Source organism: Lontra canadensis, unplaced genomic scaffold (assembly GCF_010015895.1).
Source record: "Lontra canadensis isolate GAN:19392208 unplaced genomic scaffold, GSC_riverotter_1.0 scaffold39, whole genome shotgun sequence".
Taxonomy (NCBI): domain Eukaryota; kingdom Metazoa; phylum Chordata; class Mammalia; order Carnivora; family Mustelidae; genus Lontra; species Lontra canadensis.
In genome coordinates this window covers 12662030-12682160 of record NW_022631033.1, presented here as the reverse complement: position 1 = coordinate 12682160, position 20131 = coordinate 12662030, and the positions used below count along the sequence as shown (strand labels likewise).

The 20131-nt window shown below is 36.9% G+C and overlaps 1 long non-coding RNA gene across 1 annotated transcript in view; it reads right to left on the bottom strand.

Moving 5' to 3' along the window:
- Positions 1–20131, bottom strand: part of LOC116874855 — a 548472-nt gene that overhangs the window by 139444 nt on the left and 388897 nt on the right. The window contains exon 3 of the long non-coding RNA XR_004384076.1: positions 4803–4883. This is a non-coding gene — a long non-coding RNA (uncharacterized LOC116874855). The remainder of the gene's footprint in view (positions 1–4802; positions 4884–20131) is intronic.

Below are 20131 nucleotides of genomic sequence, written 5' to 3'. Positions count from 1 at the left end.
ACAGTAAAAAAAATTAATTACATTTTAAAAAGACAGAAAATTAACAATCCAAAAGTTGGTACTTTGAAAAGACTAATAAATTTAATGGAACTCAGCAGAACTGATCAAGAAAAAATATTAAAAAAAACACACAAATTAGCAATGTCAGGAATGACAGAAGAAATATGACTATAAATGATACAGAAATTTAAAGGATAATAAAGGAATATTATGAACATTTGTGGGAAACTGACAGCTTATATGAAATAAATATGTTGAAAAATTCAGTTTACCAAAATTAACATAAAAATGAAAAAATGTAAAAGCTCTGTGTCTTTTAAAGAATTAAATTTGTAATTACAAATTTCCCCAGTAAGAAAACCTCAAGATGAGATGGATTGTCTGGTGAATTCTATCAAGTTTTATGGATAATGAATCTAGAAAAGTTATAAGAAAAGACAAGAGGAGGGAATACTTAGATACCTTCTAGCTCATTTAATGAGGTCAGCAGTACCCTAATAATAAAACCTGACAAAAATACTTGAAGAAAAGAAGAGACCAATGTCCTCCAGAATATAGAGCTAGATAACTTCTATGAACAAAATGTCAGTCAAGTCAAATCCAAGATTACATAAAATGGTCATACGTTACAACAAAGTGGGGATTTATACTGGGGATGCAAAAAGGGTTTAGGAATTACAAGATCAATTCAATCCACCAAATCATCAGAAAAGGAAGAAAGGTCACATAGTCATTTCAGTATGTGCAGGAAGAAATTCATTTGACAAAATTCAACACCTATTCATTATAAAGAACACTTAAACTTGGATCAGATAAAACTTCTTTAGTCTGAAAAAGCACCTACAAAAAGCCTAAAGTTAACATCACACTTATTGATAAAAGATTGAAAACTTTCCTTTTGAGGCCAGGAACAGGCAAATTTGTCTCTTCTCACCTTCTCACCTTCTATGTTATATGGCTCGGGTAGCCCAAATTAATACGATAGCAAAGAGAAAGACATAAAAGGCATAAAAATTGGAAAAGGTGAAATAAAATTCTTTATTCATTGACAAAGTGACAATTTACATAAAAATCCAGAGGAGCTTACAGAAAAATTACTAGGAGTAGTAAGGCAATTTGAATGATTGCAGGATATAAAGTAAAAATATCAGTGGTATTTCTGCATGATGGCAGCAAGTGATGAAATAGAAAATGTGAAATTTTAAATGTGGTTTATAATAGCATAAAAAGCAAAATATTTAAGAATAAGCTTTACAAATATGTGAAAACTCTATAGTGGAAAGCATAACGTGTTTAAAAAAAAGAGATCTAAGTAGAGAGTTACTGTGTTCATGTATTGGAGGACTCAACATTTTAAAAATAGTTATTTCTCTTCAAATTGAACTATAGACTTGATGCAATCTAATCAATATCTCAACAGGACTTTTTGATTTTCTCTTCACTTTTTCCTTCCTTCCTTCCTTTCTTCCTTCTTTCCTTCTTCCCTCCCTGCCTCCTTCCCTCCTCTCTTTCTTTCTTCCTTTCTTTCTTTCTTTCTTCCTTTCTTTCTTTCTTTCTTTCTTTCTTTCTTTCTTTCTTTCTTTCTTTCTTTCTTTCTTTCCCCTTTCCCTTTTCCCCTTTTTTAAATACAAATTTTCTAGTTCATTCTAAAATATAAATGGAAATATAAAGGATCTAAAGTAGCTAAAACAATCTTGAAAAGGATAACACAGTTGGAGGACTTACATTACCTGATTTCAAGACTATGTTGTTCAAGATAGTATGGTAGTGGTATAGAGATAATAAAACAGAGCAATAAAATAAAATAAGCAGTTCAGAAACAGATATGATCTATTACTTTTCACTAAGTGTCAAAGAGATTCAATTAGGGAAGGAAATATTTTTTCAATAAATTGTGCTGGAATAATTGCAATAAAAATGTGTAAAGAATGCATCTCAACCCCTACCTCAAACCATGCCCCAAAATTAATTCAATATCATCATAAATCCAAATGTAAGAACCAGAGCTTTAATGATTTCAAACTTGATGTTGGCAAATATTTCTTAGAGAGAACACAGAAAGCACTAACCATAAAAGAAAAAAAAATGACTAATTCATCAAAATAAAAACACTTATTTATCAAAAGAGATAGTTAAGGAGATAGACAAGCCACAGACTGAGTGACAAGATTCACTGTATATAAAATCTAACGAAAGTCTTATCTCCAAATTATATTTTAAAAACTCCCACAAACCAGGCAAACACAGCAAATGGGCAAACAATTCAAACAGACCCTTCAAAGGAAAATGAGATATATAGATGTCTAACAAACACAAAAATATCCGCACACCACTAATCACAAAGGTAATACAGATTAAAGCCACAGTGAGATCACAAAAAAGCGAAAACAGAGAAGACTAATAACATCAAATGTTGGTTAAGATTTGGGACAAATGGAGCTCTCATGCATCTCTGGTGGGAGTGGAAAATGGGACAAAGACTCTAAAGTATTTTTGAGCAGTCTGTTCTAAGGTTAAACATACACCTGCTCCATGACCCAGAAATCCACTCTTTGATATTATTCCAAGAGAAATGAATACATGTGACCACAAAAGACTTACAGAAATGTCTGTAACAGCTTTATTCATAATATGTAAAACCTGGAAACAACCCGAATGACCAATGAGAAAATAATAAAAATAAATATGGCAGTATATTAATTTAATGAAATACTACTGAAGAGTAAAAGAAAAAAGGCTGAACTTAAAACTACTTTTAAACTAAGCAACAGCGATGAGACTCAAAAATACCACATTGAATAAAAGAAGCTAGAAGCAGAAAAGCACACATTGCAGGACCACATTTAAATGAAGTTCAAGGGTAGGCAAAAACTCACATCCAGATAGAAAGTTACTGGTGAGGGAGAGTGATTAGGGACTGACCCTGTCTTGATGACAGAAAGAACTCCTTGTTTTCCACACTTAATGCATATTAATAGCTGAATGGAATATATGCCAAGTAGCTATTTTTGTAATTCCCAACATTTTAAAAAGTTGAGATATTACTGTGTTGCATTTTTTGATGTTGATTTTAATCTTGCAACTCTGTAAATACTTTATAACATACATATTCTTTAAAATAAATAGAACCACTGAAGAGTTTTAAATAAGATAGTTAGGAAATATTACTTTAAATGTGTCTCTTATATGCAAAATGCACATAATTAAAGACAATTAAGTACATGTTCAAGAACAGGTTGAGGTGATAGAGGTATACAGGAGATTACAGATCTCTCTAAACTGGAGAGTATCTTTAAAATTTAGGAGCAGGTCAAGAAGTTTCTCCAGATAAAAGATAAATAACATATAATGGACAAAATTTGATAAAATATGCAGATAATTAATGACACTAAAGGTAAAAAACAAAGATGATTTGAATTATAGAAGTCATTTTTTAAAAACAGCACCAGTTGCCCTAAAATGAAAATTAAGTAGGGCAAGCCACATTTAATATATTATATTAATAATTAATTTTTATTAGTATATTAATAATTAATAAATTATTATATATTTCAGTATACAAGAAATCGAGCAGTGAGAGTTTTTTGGGAAAAGTAGGCTAGGTAGTAACTCTAATATTTTTGTCTCCAGGATCTTGACCAATAAATTACTATCTAAGCCATTAAGTGAAACATTTGGAGTGTTAAGGTTTAATTACTATTTCTTGGGAAGATGCCTCAAAATTAACAGAGATTAGGAGGCTCTTAGCAAGGACTTCCCTTGAATAGATAACCGGAAAGGCAGTTACCTCTCTTGAAATAAATGTGATTCCATTTCTCATTTATTATGCTAAATACAATAATGCCTTTAACAAATGTGACATTAAGCCTTTAGCTGATCTAAGTGTACCTCTACCTGTTTTCTTGGTTCCTTTGAGAAACTGCAAGATCTTCATCATACATTAATTATCAATTTAAATCAGTCAATGCTAAAAGAAAATCTTTTGCTCTAATTATAAGCGACAGTTGCTGTAAACATTTGACGTGATGAATACCTTTCCTGATCTTGGGCAGGCTCTAATTTATTAAGCACACATACGAGGAAAAACCCGAGTGGAGTGCTTAATCAGCAGTGACCCACAATTAAAACAGGTGATATTTGCTAGGTTTAAGAATAAAAGCAATATGACTCCAATTAGCTGTCAAATCATCTGGAAACACAGCTGTTACATAAATAGAAAAATCACTCAGCCTTCCTGCTTACTTCTTCAATTTTTTTCTTTATTTTTAAGCCATTTAAAAAGATAGTCCCTTTATTCACATAACATTTAAAAACAGGGGAAACTAATTCACAGTGTTGGAAGTCATGAGGGTAATTAACTGTGGTGGGTGGGGATGGGGGAAGGTGGGGAGACGGGAAATCTTCAAAAGGGCATGGGGTTGTAGGGATCTACTGGGTTGCTTGTAACACTGTTTCTTAGCTGTGTCCTGTTTTACGGATGTGTTCACGTTGTGAAAATTCATTGAGCTGTGGACTTAACAACCTGTACATTTTTCTGAATGTTATACTTCAATACAATTTACACAAAAACATCAATTCTTCCCCAAACTATGTGGAATCACTTCAGCATGGTGTCAGAAATGAAAGGCTGTATGCTAGTGTCTATAAAAGATAATAATTTTCTTGAAAACTTTCCTCATCAATTCTAATCTCCAAGAAAATACAGCAGAATATTTTTAAAAATTTATAAAAGAGGGCTTTAAGCAAAATAGAGGCACAACATTAGCTTTTGATTACAGATTTAAAATTTAAAGGCTACCTACCAAAAAGGTGTATTCTCCTTCAATTTTGTATCAGATCACTCATTAGCGTTGCCAAGCAAAGACGCTGGTTGTCTTACAAACCTGGAGAAACAGTACAAATAGAAAAATTGCTATACTATATTTATTTTACTATCACTGTATACATCATACTATAATGTATGTACCTTCATAACTATAAAATGATAACTGATTCACGTAACCGTTCATGTTAACAAGCAATTGCTAAGTATCTTTGTATGTACCAGGAGGTACAGGAGAAATTAGTCAAAGAAGTACAAAAAAATGTGCCAAACTTGTGAATACCATTAAAGAGGAATAGATCAAATGTTATGGGAATCAGGAGGTTACTTCCAAGAGGGAGGATGGGTAAAGATTTCTGGAGGGGGTGGGGCTTCAGCTGACCCTCAAGAAAAAATCTGATTTCTTAAAGATGGTGGGCAGGAGCTGGAACAGAGAAAAAAGGTTGGGGAGGGCAATCCAGGTAAATGAGACAAAATGACCAAGTAGGGAGATTGAACATGATTGAAAAAGGGGGTGGGGAGCTGAATGCTTTCAGTTTCACTGGGGAACATTTTCAGAGGATTTGGAATCAGTGAAGTTCTGGGTCTAGAGGTTGTTACATGCAGTGACCGAGGCACTAGCTAGGCTCAGGGATTCGGCTGTGAATAAGAATGATGGGAGCCCAGGCCCTAGAAAGTTCCCCGCTCATCAGGACAAGCCAATACAAAAGATTATTACAGTGTGTAGTGTAGCTGTAGTGGGAGTTTGTAGCAGAGGAACCAATGAGGTCCAACAGACAGGGGTAAGCAGTTATGAATCTCAGAGAAGTGATCACAAAAATAATGGAGTTAGATGCGGTCACCCCCAAGAGTTAGAGTCTGAAGAGCGGGGGATAGGGACAGACTCGGTTACATTTACCAGAAAGGAAAAGGTAAGTGAGGAAGCAATCAGAGAGGAAGCAGGAGGCTCACAGGAGTCTGGCATCAGGAAAGACGAGGGAGAAAAATGTAATGGAGGACACTCTGCTCAAGAACAGAGTGCTTTGAAATTCAGTCTGGACTAATGCTAAAAAGTGGTTTATTTCCTTTGTTTGTTGACTTGGTAAGGTGCAAGGTATTTACGGTTGATGACAAAAATTGTGGGGCGATGGAAGCTGACCTGCTATTTGGCCATTGTGCACAAACATCAGCACCAATTTTTATAGCGAATATCTTGATTTGTGCCTGAGCCACACCAGTTGTTAAAAATTTGCAAATCACCTTGCACGAGGGCATGATCTGCTCTGGTAGGTAGTTATTTCTATGAAATGGCACTCTGACATTTTCTTAGCACATCAAGGATCTCTGCAAATGATTACATTCATTACATACATAGATAAGGGTCCCTGAAGGTGGCTGAGGTATTTTTTCCTCCCCCAGCACGATGACTCTTCCCCACAACTTGGATATGTGTGGACATGGAACCCCAGAGACAACCACAAAGCGATGAGTTCCTCTTTATTGAGCATATTAGTACTAAGTGTTTTATGAGCATTAATTAATTAATTTTTTATTTATTCATTTGACAGAGAGAGTACAAGCAGGGGGAGCAGTAGGCAGAGGAGGAGGGAGAAGCAGACTCCCCACTGAGCAGGGAGCTCAATGCGGGGCTCGATCCCTGGACCCTGAGATCATGACCTGAGCAGAAGGCAGAAGCTTAACCCACTGAACCACCCAAGCACCCCACTGATTAGTTCATTTAATCTCCATAACAACCTTATAAAGCAAGAACTATTTTTTATCCAAATATTACAGAAGAGGTAACTGAACATGAGAAGACTTAGGTAATTTGCCAAAGGTCACTCTTCCCAAAGCCAACGCTGATCAGTGCTTTTTCTCCTGGTCAGAGTTGGAACTACTGTTCACTAATTCTCTTGATTTCTACATAATTCTCCAATTGAGACCCAAGTCCCATACTAGGGTGCCATGCTGGGGCATGTTGGCACACTCTGAGCTGGAACATATAAGACGCAGATTCCTGTTACATTTCCTTATAGTCTCTATCTTGATGAAAAATTGGTTTTTTATGCTGTGGAACACTCAGGTCCGTGGCTTATGCTTCACAGTTTAAGTAACTGATGCTCTGTTTCTTCAGTTCCTGGCTATCAGATGTCCCACTAAGACCCTGGGATGGTGAAGTAGGTTGTACATAGTGCCATGGCAGAAGGTGGGGGTGGGGACAAGCCAATTCCCAAATTAGGTCTAGGGATTCATTGGTCATTTGTGACTCTAAAGACTGCAATTATAGGAGAACTGTGATTACACAAACTGCTGTTTGCTTTCTGTGGTCAAACCTTTGGGTTTTACAAATCCATACAAGTAGCTTGGCACTGGAGGATCTCTTTCTGCTTCCTACGTGACTACCAGAAATGGCTGGGAGAGGAAGCTCTTGGTTCCACTGCATTTTGGAGAAGCTGTGGGTGCCTCAGTTTGGATTTCTAACTGAAGAAACTTAATGTGTTTCCACATGAAAATGTGTGGGCCTTGTTCTAAAGCCGTGCTGATTACTCTTTTCTAGTTATCTTATTGGCTCTGTACATTTTATCATCTGGCACAAGAACCCAGTCATATCATCTAAGATTATTTCTCTGAGAAAATTCCATGGTTCTTATTTATTTGTTCGTTAAAGAAATACTTCTTGCACATCAGCTATGTCCCTGGCACTGTATCAGACAAATACTGTTTATACGATGCTGAGCAAAAACAAGTATGGTGACTGGCCTAACCAAAATTCTAAATGCGCCAGCTGCAAAGACACTTTCCAATCCCATGAGTATTCTAGCCGACCATTGACTATTTTTCTCCACACCCGACCTTCTGTTACTGGAGAACAATCACACGGACAACAGTGGGTAGCAGAGAAGGAAATGAACTCATGAGAACATGGCACATGTTTTGTGTCAGGCATGGGTAGATGTTTGCGTACATGACATGTACTTCATCCCCACAACAGTTCTGTGAAGCTGCTGATGCTTTCCCAGTTTTGAAACCTAACTTGGTTGAGTCTGAGGAATAGGCTTTCTGCCCAAGACCATGATGGCTATTGTTTGCCACGTTGTACCTATCTTACTGTGTCCCTTAGTCAGTCGCACTGTCTGTAACTTGTGTCACTTTCCTGGTTCATTGAGATTCCTTTATTATGCCCAAAGGGTATCACTGGCTCTTTACACTTGGTGGCCGTATAGACAGATAGTCAGAGATACTTGCCAACTATGTTTGAAGGAGATTTTACTATTTGTGGTTGCTACAACTTCTGGAAAATACAAATATATATATTGTAATATTGACGATGGTTACCACTGAATTTTTCAACATGTTATTTTCATTTATTCAAACATCATACTAAGCATTATCAGTTAAGATGCCTATGAATATCAAGGTAAACATGATGGCTTTTGGTTGTAGTTGTTTAACTTTGATATACTGAGAATATCAATACTTCATTGCTTATAATTATATAATTTTAGAGAATATATACAGTCCCAGCACTTAATATCACTGCTGAACCATAGTTCTCTCTCCTAAAAAGCAGCCTCTTCATCAGGCTGATCTTGAACATTATGCAATGATTCAGGATTTAATCTTCCTGGAGTTCACAGGTCAGCATAATTCATTTAAAAGTAATCATTCCTAAAGTTATCAATTGCAAATATGTAGCTTCGGTGAGTTCTCATTGTCTTAAAATTATAGGATCTTTGTTAAGGGTAATGATAGGCCAAAAGACAACCCAGGGAAGCATCTATAAAATAAATAACTCAAGAGTGGGACAGTTGGTGTTATTATTCCATCATACAAATTATGAATTAGATGGACATACACCTGATCACCATAGAGTTAATGATGAGGATGTTAGGAACTTCTAGATTGACTGTGACGTGGGTGACTTATCCAGAGTTTATAGTTAACAGCCTCGATTTCTTGAAAATTACAGAAGATAGAAATAGCATGTTAATTTATGGGGAGTAATTACTGACGGGTGCTACTGAGGTTAGCCATGTAATCAAGATTATGGTTTCCAAATATCAAGTGAATTAAAATAATCATTTACTATTAATTTTACTCTTGCAAAAACTATTTTTGGCTTTTGGTTATTTTAAATGCCTCACAAATATTTAGAAGATCACCAAGATCTAGGGATTTTAAAAAGTGGATATAACACATATAACTTAGAGCAATACATACCCTGTGCAGATTTATAAACAGTGGAAACCAAACTGATTATTTTAAATGGCCTTGAATTTATGAATTTCTATGTTAATGATTTAATTTTTCTACATGTTGAGGTTTTTTCCATCAAGTCTCCTTAAATATCTATTTGGGAAGATTCTGATAAGAATCATAATACAAACAGAAGAAGAATGAAGTAAGCAGATTTCTAAAGCTCTACAAACCTAGGGACATGTATCATATCTGAAGATCACAGGAAAAAAGTGTCTATGATGAAAATAGACAGAGTGGAAAGAAATGGTTATTTCTGTCAGTGCTAAAAAGCTTAGAGAGTCACTGATTAAGGTCACTGCCAATTTTATCAATGAGGAAAGTGCTTTAGCAAGGCTTCAACCCCTTATTTTTACCATCTTCAGTGTAAGCATGTGGATGACGTTTCTGTCAGGGTGTCCAAGATCAAACACAAACAGCATTCAGGGTCAACTAAACTAGAATTTTTATCAGAACGTCTAGACTGTCTAAAACCTACTCCAAATAATGCATTTTATGTCTTCCTGACCCCTTGTCTCCTTCAAAGCCATCATCATGAGGAACAACAAAAATAGAGAAGGAAGGAATGAAGGAAGGAAGGAAGGAAGGAAGGAAGGAAGGAAGGAAGGAAAGAAGGATGGAAAAAAGAACTAATAACCATATTAACATTTGTCCTTGGCTTCTCTGGAAATAAAATCTATAAAGTTCAAGACAAATCTTTCCTTTAAACGTTTATCAATAGAATAAAACAACCACTGACAACAGTAAGTAAGATCGAAATCCCAAGCTCCAAGCTGATGTCCAAATAACACATTGCTCATCAATGACCAACACAGCCTACCCTATACAGCTCGGGTGAGATCTATGAAGTCATATTCCCAACCGTAAGCTCCACATAAGGATGAAAGATGTGTGTAAATGGAAACTGGTAGTACTTGAGTAAATGTAATTGGAAATTATAACGGGACAAAAAAAAGAGTAATTTCACATTAGAACACACTTTAAATCACTTTGTACAGATGGTTTGACATGTTCAGACAAACAGATGTCATCAGAGCCCTAACTGAGTCATAGGATCAACTCACTGTAGAGCAAGGGAAGAACAATACATGAAAGAAGTAGCCCAATAGTTTGGCATTGACAATTCAAAGTCTTGGGAAAAGGATGATGCCTTCTGAAAAACACTGACTTAAATAAATTAGAGCACGTTGCCGCAGTTACGCAATCTGCATACTGAGATTCCCCATCTGGAATATAGGGCTCTAGGACCTCACACTTCAGACCTATCAAGGCAGTTTACCCACCATCTTGAATCGTCTTGATACATCTTCCTCTTATCAGACCTTCCTCAATTTTATTTGCTCCTGATCAATATCTTGGCTGATTTGACAGTGACGATATGGCTGTTAACTTTAATCATTCCCTGCACTGGTTCCCCAGTTTGTGGCCCAATAAGGGTCCAATTATAAGATTTTTTTTCAAGGTCTGACATATCTCTGTGGCTTACTAAGATACAACTTTCTCTCTCTCTCTTTCTCATTCTTTTTCTTTTCTTTCTTTCTCACTCCCCCACCCCACCCCATCTTTTTTTTTTTTTCTTTTTGGTAGCCTGGGGCTTTCAACTTTATAGTCATTAGCCCCCAAGAGAACAAGGATGAAAATGTAATCTCTATCGGGGAAAACCTCAAATTCTATCAGCTCACTACCAGTGAGTTGATTTTGGGACCCTAAAGCTCAAAGCACACCCTAAGAGCTTCTGTGGAACTTCAAATGGATAAGAAAACTCATCTTTGACTTCTAGAGTTAAATAATATGCAATATCATAGAGATTAACAGATACGCACTAGTATTTGCTGAGTTGCTAGAAGGTACTACTCATAAACTAAGATGAGGATGTTACCAGAATTACTGGAGAACTCTAAATTAGTATTCCACAAAACCATTGGACTGCAACCCACTGCCTTACAATGCTCCTGCTATTCATTTTCACATGAAAATTGTTAGAATTCCCGAAATCTGGAAAGGGACATGTGGTTACTACTACTGTTAATACTACTGTTTTGAATTGGTCTTGATTGCGCACAAATATATATGAGTTAATGTATTTGTAACATTACTAACTTGATATTTGTTCATCATTTGCTTTGTTGTATAATTGCTATGTTAGTAATATGTTAACTGTTATTTTGCCCTTCTCCACTATTTATTATTATTATTTATTACTGTTATTACTATTATTATTATTAGGTCTTTTTCCTCGGAAGAGTAGAAATAGATTGGGATATATAAATCCTTAAATAAACCACGGTCAAAAGCTTTGAGCACCACCGCCATAAAAGGATGGAAGTGAGGGTGGAAAATGTTTCATGAGCAGGGACTTAAAATAACAATTCTTGTTCATGACCAGGTACTTGTAGATGCCTGGATCCAGGAGAGACCCTCAGGGGGCTAGGTACCCGAGGAACGATGTGAAGGGCAGACGATCACTTGATGTCTTGCCCAGGGTCAGCCTTGTTTGTACATCACAGAGAACCAAAATTTGTTTCAATTTTGCCTTCTTATCTAGGTATCATGAGGACCAATAGCATTTTGCCTGTAATTTGTTTTTGCCTAACATTACTAGAAATTCGTTTTCTACTCAGAATGTAAATTATGTTTCCTATTTGTCCTCAAACCAATGTAGCATTTCTTCATGCTTTTTATGCATGATATTTACTGTGTCTTTGACATTTTTATTTTGTAGTCAGTATTAATAAATCTTCATGAAAGTAACAGAGTCATTGTGATTGTGTTAAAAATGCATTGCTTACAGTTCTTTGAAGAAGTATGAATGCTCAGCGAAAAAGACAAACAATCAAACAAAAGAACAAACACTGTCATAGAAGGAATTTAATTCATCTTTGCATTGGTGAAATTAATATTTTTAGCTGAACGATTAATTTTTTCCTGACCTCCATTCATTTCAGCTTCTAAAAGTGTGAAACCAGGGTTAAAGTAGTATCTAAAAAATGTCATCTAGGCAACAATGTATCTAAATCAGCCCATAAATAGTTATGTAGTTTTCCATAAAAATATCAAAAACTTATCAACATTTTTCATGACATATTTCCGAACTACATTATTCACATGAACATTCTTCCTGGTGTCTGAGCTAAATTTCTTTTGTTTGTACCTGTACTTATCTCTACGATAACTTGATTGGGAACTGAGATATTCTTCTTGTGAGACATACTTCTCTACAAACAAATGTAATTTATTTAAGTTCCTTTTCATGTTTCTTATGTTTTATTTCTCTGGAAACAGAGGTCTATTGTTCCAAACTGGAAAAGGTAATTCAGTAATCAAAATAATCAGGTAACAATAATAAAAGAAAAATAATGCTGTTGGTATCTAATATAATGAAGCAACAATTTTTAAAAAATCAATTTTATTCCATTTTATTTGAGAAAATGTGTAAGAAGTTATCAGCTATAATGCTTGGTATATCATAAGGTCCCCCCAAATGTTTCATTTTTCCCCCTTTGTGACTTGCTTCTCAGAGCAGTTTGGTTTATGACAAAGCTTCGCATTTACATATGTATGTACACATAGATATTTTCTGCAAGGAGGCATTTCTGTTTATCAAGTCTGAAAGAGGCTCAGATTGGGGTGACAAAAAGAAAACATGGGTATTGGCAAAAAAAAAAAAAGGATGGAAAAGGGAAATTGAAAAATATTGTTAGTGCCTTATCAGAAAAAATGAAATGATTCACTAGAAATTTAAATGTTTTACTGTACTTCACAAGAAATATAGTAGTATATTGCAAACTAACATTAGCTTGTGGTCTTCTATGATCCTAAGCTCTTTTACATGCAGTTCTTCCCAGTCTACTATTTACAGAGGAGTGTGAGTATGTGTGTGCGTGCGCATGCGTGTTTGTGTGTGTGAGTGTGTGTGTAAGGAATTTGTGTAATTAAAGGACGGTGCCCTGATCCTTTTAATACTGAATTAAGTATCTACTTTCTCTCTAAGGAATCCTTTTAAGGGACTTTGCTTTTAAACACCTTATCAAATAACATCACTTTCTAGGAAAAATTCTTACACATTAGCACACAATGTAATAGTTTTCACCCAAAACAAAGATAAAGCACTATTGAAGAGGTGAGCTGGCATCAGAAGACTGGGTCATGGATTCAATTTCTGGGCACGTTTTTCACAGAGGCTCAAAGCAAAGTATAAATATCGCACTGGCAAACTGTGCAAATCAAACTTCTTTCCATCCATGAAATTCCTCTATATTAATCAGATGTTAAGAGAGGAACTCATAGAAGGGATAATTTCACTGCTTTCTTTAACTGATAGGGACAGGTAGTTAAAAGAAAAAGAAGAGAAACAGAAGCAAAAGAAACAGGTATGACTCATGGTACAAAATATATCCTTCCATTAAACAAACAGTTGTCAAGCTAACCAAATAAAACTGTGATGTGAAGTGTTGTCAATAATGTTAGTTATGGGGCACCTGGATGGCTCAGTGGGTTAAGCCTCTGCCTTCAGCTCAGGTCATGATCTCAGGGTCCTGGGATCGAGCCCCACATCAGGCTCTCTGCTCAGTGAGGAGCCTGCTTCCCCCTCTCTCTCTGTCTGCCTCTCTGCCTACTTGTGATCTTTGTCAAATAAATAAATAAAATCTTAAAAAAAATAATGTTAGTTATGTAGCTATATTATAAAGACTTTTGGACAAGTCATAGATTAAGGAATTACTAGAAGCATGGAAGAAAAAAAAAAGAAAGGAAAACCTGAGTAAGTAAGTAGTGACTGAAACACTCAGCAAGTTGCAGCTCTGCTAGGAATAGTGTCCACATAATGAATATTTCAGGTGCATCTTGAGATGCTTGTATTTTTCAAAGACAAGTAGACAGGATGCATTTCACATTTGTTAAAGACTTCTGATTGGCATATATGTTGAAAGTCTACCTTAAGATTGAAAGGCGGGATGTTCCTCAAAAGCCATAGCTATGAAATATTTATTCCCCTTTCTTTCATAGGAAAGAATGAGTTGACTCTGTGACATAAATCTCTACTAATACCAACAAAATTACACATCTTCTGTTAAATGATTATTTTTAGAAGGTGAACCAGGTCATGTTTGTTGGAGATGAACATAGTAGAACAATGTAAGTATTGTTTACAGTGTTCTTGTGAGAGAACAGAAAGAATGCTTGTATTTTCAAGCATTAGAATAAGATCTCCGGATATAAGGTCTGCCAAAGATTGCTAAAGAAAGACAATACAGCACACTTTTTTCTGGGAGTGTTTAGTTTCTTTTTAATTTTAAAATTACATTTTTGTCAATATCAACCTGTGCTTGTGAGGACCTTTTACATATAAAAATTCTGGAGCTATACCTTTGAGTATCATTTTTATTAAGCAAGGCAAAGACTCGTGTGTCTCCAAATATTGCTCAAATCTCCAAAGCCAGCTGAATAAATAAACATTATGTGATCTGTAGCCCAAAAGTCTGCAAATGACTCTATGTGATGTTTAAAAAAAAAAAAGCTATGATTCCTTCTAAGTATTTCTTGGAGCCAATAATCAGCAGTTTTGTTTAAGTTCTGGGACCCCTGAGCCTCCATAAAAATAACTTTGAAATATTATATTATGTGTGAAAATTTTACACACATGCACATTTAAAATCAGCAGGCAGGCCCTCTGCCCTTCTTCAACCTGATAATCAACCATAGTACCTACTCAAACATGGAGAAAATAAAAGATTCAGAACTCTAAAGCACATAATCTTAGTGTCATTTAGAACCATATGTATTTCTGAAATCCTCTATTACTGCAAATCTCTTGGTTGTATTTTCCATGGAATTGTCTGTTTCTCATTATCAAAATCTAAAGACATTTGATACAGTCATGTAACAGTTGGCGATGGAGTGTTAGAAAAATGCATTCCAAAGTGTTCAGCTTATCTTTTCTTTCCAATACAGTAACTACTGTCTGACTTTCCTCCCCTGGAGAAGCCAGTTGGGAGGTGAAGAAAAAAAAAAATCAAACCAAAGTAAATTAAGCAATGGCCCCGTGCCTAAATCAATCACAGACATCAGCTTTTAAACAATGAATTGTAGTTAACAGGAACGGGTGAAACATTCACATGGAGAATTCTTACTCAGTAAAGTCACCTTTTGCTTATAGAATGGGCACCATGCTATTCTTCGAACAAAGTTAGTCAGAATAAGTTGATATGGGCAAAGTCTAAGGTTTGGAAAGCTTGTAACTCAAAGATTCAGAAGGCTACTGGCCTCAGTAAATCAGAGTATGAACTCCCAGAGACGGAGTATGGTTCATTATAGTCTCAGTACGGCCAGAACTCAAGGACAAAGTGCCATCTTTCCCCAAGAGTCAAGATACTAGGGAAAAGAAAGTCTGGCGGGGGCGGGGCGGGGGGAAGATATGTAATTAATAGTCTGAAAGGAAGTATGTTCTATTTTAACAGGTGTTTTTGTTTTGTTTTGCTTGTTTGTTTTTTTCTGCTTCTGGAAGCCAGTTCAGTTATTCAGATATTACACAAATAGTGTTTCAGGCAACTCTAGTTGCACCTCTAATGAATTAAGACAGAATTCTGTTTTTGCAATTTAAGAATTTAAAAAGCATTGTAGTTAAGATACCCGGCAAAGACATGCTGGGATAATTGGTTGTCAAAGTATATTGGTACCACTGACTAGTCTTAAAATAGCAGGAAACACAGCCGAACACTGGAAAGGAAATCGCTATTTCACTTTTTCAAATAAAACATATTGCACCTCTGAGTTCACAATGGGATATTTGTTGAGAGCCTGTAATTAACTCGTAATGATGAGAACCGCAGTAATAAACATTTCCTTAGCAAAACATTCACTTGTTTTCATAATTTCCTACTCTTTTACTATTTCCTTGTCAGTTCTTAGTTAGCTTGTCACTATTAATCAAGAAAAGAATAGAGAAAAGGGTGAATAATTTTTCTAGAAGGGGGATATTCATTTTAATTTTTTGATAAAAACCAGCACATCATCCGAGAATTCATACAGTCTAAGCACAAATCAGGAGGTTTTTTGACACACTCATAAAATTAGTCTACTTTGAAAACCTAGAACCAACAAAAGCAAAACACCGCTCTTCACCAGATCGCCTACAGCAGTGGCCTCCTGATCAGTTCCCGTCCTGTCTACCTGCAGATGACTGTCACATTAATCTCCCCAAATACCTTTTTGGCATGTCCCTCCTTGGCTCAAAATCCTTCAATAGCTGTTCAATACCAACAGTACAAAGTCCACATTCCTTGGCCAGGCATTAAGGGCCCCTGTACAATCTGCTTCAAATTTTCTTTTCTGGCCCCATTTCCCACTCTTCCCTTATAATGTGGTGGGCCACGTGAATTCTCTGCTCCAGATGACTCAATTGCCTTTGAAAAGACGCTATGCTTCCTTCTTTTCCTGTTATTTTCTCAGCTGTTCACTGCCTAAGGTACTCCTCTCACCCATTTCTCAGCTTGACTTGGTTGCGTCCTCTAGCACGGCCTTGGATCACATCGTTCATGGTCAGCTCAGGGTACCTGATCAACCCCTGCAGACAGCATCTGTGGGAGACTGAAGGCTCCTTGCGAGCAAACATCGATGGTGTACTTCTTTTTAGAGACTGCATGTCTCCCACATTCTCAGTACAGTATCTGGCAAAGTATGGGGGCCCTCGATAAGTAGCTACTGAAACACACAGCGTTTCACGGCATCTGATCTGTCTCACCAGTGTCTTTCAGAAGTAGCCAGTTTCATGACCAAAATATAGGATCCCCACCCTCTCAAGTTTTCCTCCAACTTCTCCAAAGTAAGAGTAAGGCTGAATATATAGCACATAAATCTTTCCAAGTATTTGGGATGACTTTATGAAAAATCTAAATAGAAATTATTGCATATTAAAATATATGCCCCAATTAAACACTTCTAATGAGTTATTTTATAAATAATAATAAATACTTTAGATATTCCAAAGTAGTTGAGTACACCATGCAATCAGAATTATTGGCTTGTTTCAGCTCTTGATACTATAGATGGGCTGGAGGAGAGGACTCTTGTTACAACTGCCTGATTGGGCCCATTGTTTCCATCCATCCTTCTTACAGCACACAGAGCCTTATTTCTCTAATGAAAATCACATCATGTCATGCCTCTCCTTCAACCCTGCCAATGGCTTCCCCATCACGCCTGAGTCCGAATCCAATCCTTTTCCATGACTTACAAGATGAGATCTCACCCTTCACCAACCCTCCCCTCATCTACCACCCTCCAGCCACACGGGCCTTCTTTCTGTTCCCCCATCTTTGCATTTACAGCTGCTCTGACCTACACAGTGTGCTCCTCGATCTTTTCCTGGCAGATCCCTGTGGCCACGCTCAAACATTCCACCTCTATTGGGACTCTCTTACCACCAAACTAAATTTAGTGTTTCCCATTTCCTTGTCACATTCTGTATCTCATCTACTCTCCTTCCCTCCCTCTCTCTCTCTTTTAATAGCCCCTACTAGTATCTGAAATAATCTTATTTGGTTCTTTACTTGCCTGTTATCTTTTGCCTTCCACTGGAAGCAAATACTCCTGAGTCGAGGGCCATGTCTGTTTGGTCATCATTGTTTCCCCCAGAAAATGACTTGGTACAGGGTGTATGGTGAATTATTATTTGTCAAGTGAATAAACTTCCTTGAAGGAATACAGCTCGTTAAGTGATGGTACTAGCTGAGACCCAAGTCTGTGCATCTCTCTGACCAAGAGGGCATTCCCCACACTCTGTCTAGTGCTGACTCTGTCACAAATATCTGCTTTGCCATCCTTACTGCTGAGTGCTAACTTGCTCTGCTGTACACAGAGGCCTTAGATTTAAGCTGAGGATACCAGAGAAAGTCAGTATGCCTGTCTGTCCAGGAAGATCAGCCTGGCCCAAACATTCTGACAGAACTGTGACCCAGACCTCGTCACACTCTAGGAAGTCATCAGTGCCAGCTGGAGGGGCTATCGTATGCTATTAAGGGGGCACTTACTTATAAATTTGTTAAAAAAAAAAAAAGTTAGTGTTTATCCTCAATGTGTAAGGCATGGAGAATGGAGAGAATGGGTAAAAGTAGAAACATCTGAAATACACTAAAGAAGTTAAGTCAACACTGTGCATTCATTCATTAGGTATTGGACGGAATAGCCAAAGACAACAACAAAATCACAAAACAGGTTCATTAAGATGACGGTGTTGTTGACAGAGCTAGGACACTGAGAGAGGAGAGGAGGTGTAGCTAAGAAGCCAGGGAATGTCCTCAGCCTTGATGGAGACTTACAGGTTTCGGCGTGCTCTTGGTGCTCATGAAAGATTTGTCCAATGTTCTCATTTCCCATTGGGAAATGCATGTTCTTTAGGAGGAAGGAGAAAGCGGAGGTAGGGATAACTTAATTCCTTAAGGTCTGAGGCCATGTCTGCAAATTCCATTTGTTCTTTGTTTCTTTTTTTTTTTTATTTTTTTTTCAGTGTTCCAAAATTCATTGTTTATGCACCACACCCAGTGCTCCATGCAGTACATGCCCTCCACAATACCCACCACCAGGCTCACCCCCCCACACCCCTCCCCTCCAAAACCCTCAGTTTGTTTTGAGTCCACAGTCTCTCATGGTTTGTCTCCCCCTCCGATTTTCCCCAACTCACTTCTCTTCTCCATCTCCCAATGTCTTTCTTTGCTCCTTCTTCCTCCCCTCCTTCCCTCTTCCTCCTTCCCTTCCTTCCTTCCTATCTTCCATTTTCCTCCCTTTCTCTTTTTCCATAGCAATTCATATGTGAGTATTTATATGAGAAACCATTCATAAATGCCAGACGCATAAAGATTCCAAAAGCAAAATTTAACCAGACTCTGTACCTTCACTGCAACCCATACTCCAAGGAGATTTGCAAAGGGGAAGAACAATGACCTTAAAGTCAAACCGTCCCACCTCCTACACTTCTGTAACCTCAGGCATTTGCGATTCACTTTCCTCATTGGAAAAATGAGGATAACCCAATGTCTGCAGGGATCTTGTGAGAGTTACAGAAAAATAACATACTTGGGACATTTAGTGGGATGCTTGAATCATAACCGATGCTAAATAAGTGATAAATCTTTAATAGCATTCATTTGCGATTCTACCTGTTTTGGCTTTACCCATTTAGAGAAGTATGTATCACTCTTAAACTTGAACTAGTAATCTTATCTTTATGAGAAATCATCTCTACGTGTCTAATTGCACATCATATTTTTTTTAAAGATTTTATTTATTTATTTGACAGATCACAAGTAAGCAGAGAGGCAGGCAGAGAGAGAGACATAGGGAGGAAGCAGGCTCCCCGCTGAGCAGAGAGCACGATGCAGGGCTCGATCCCAGGACCCTGGGATCATGGAGCCAAACGCAGAGGCTTTAACCCACTGAGGCACCCAGGTGCCCCGCACATCATATTTTGAAAGTAAAACTATAAAGTTAAGGAGTAATATTACTACTATGAAACATTTTCTGGAAGACAAAGAAAGCATGTAGTGTAGAGTGACGTGACAATTTGAACAGAACATTTTACCTCAACCTTACTTGCACTGGCCAATTTATACAGATATTACTATTTTTTTCTCTCCAAAAAACATTGTTATCAGTTTTACCTCACAAAACACAAGTGAACTCATTGCTTCCGTGTTTATTTTCTATTGTATTTTCCACACCAACCCGTCTATCCAAACCGAAGTATGTACTCAGTAAATTATTTCATTTGTCTGGTAAAGATGCAAAGGTAGAAAAGGCAGCTCTTAAAAACAAAACAAAAACAAAGAAAACCAAACAAAAAACAGTCTTGCTTATATTCACACCAGATCTCCATCCTAGCTAAAGTACAACCTACCACCTCCAATGTTATTCTGAGAAGGTGGCCTTCTGGGGTCAAAGTGTCCTTCTACCAGTTCATCAGTAGCTAACATTGACAATGACCATCTTGTGATACTTAATAAATGATGACTAACTTAAAAATTAGATAGATACAGAAAAGCACCACAGGGATTGAGTCACTGGGCCCTTCTCAAGGCCTAA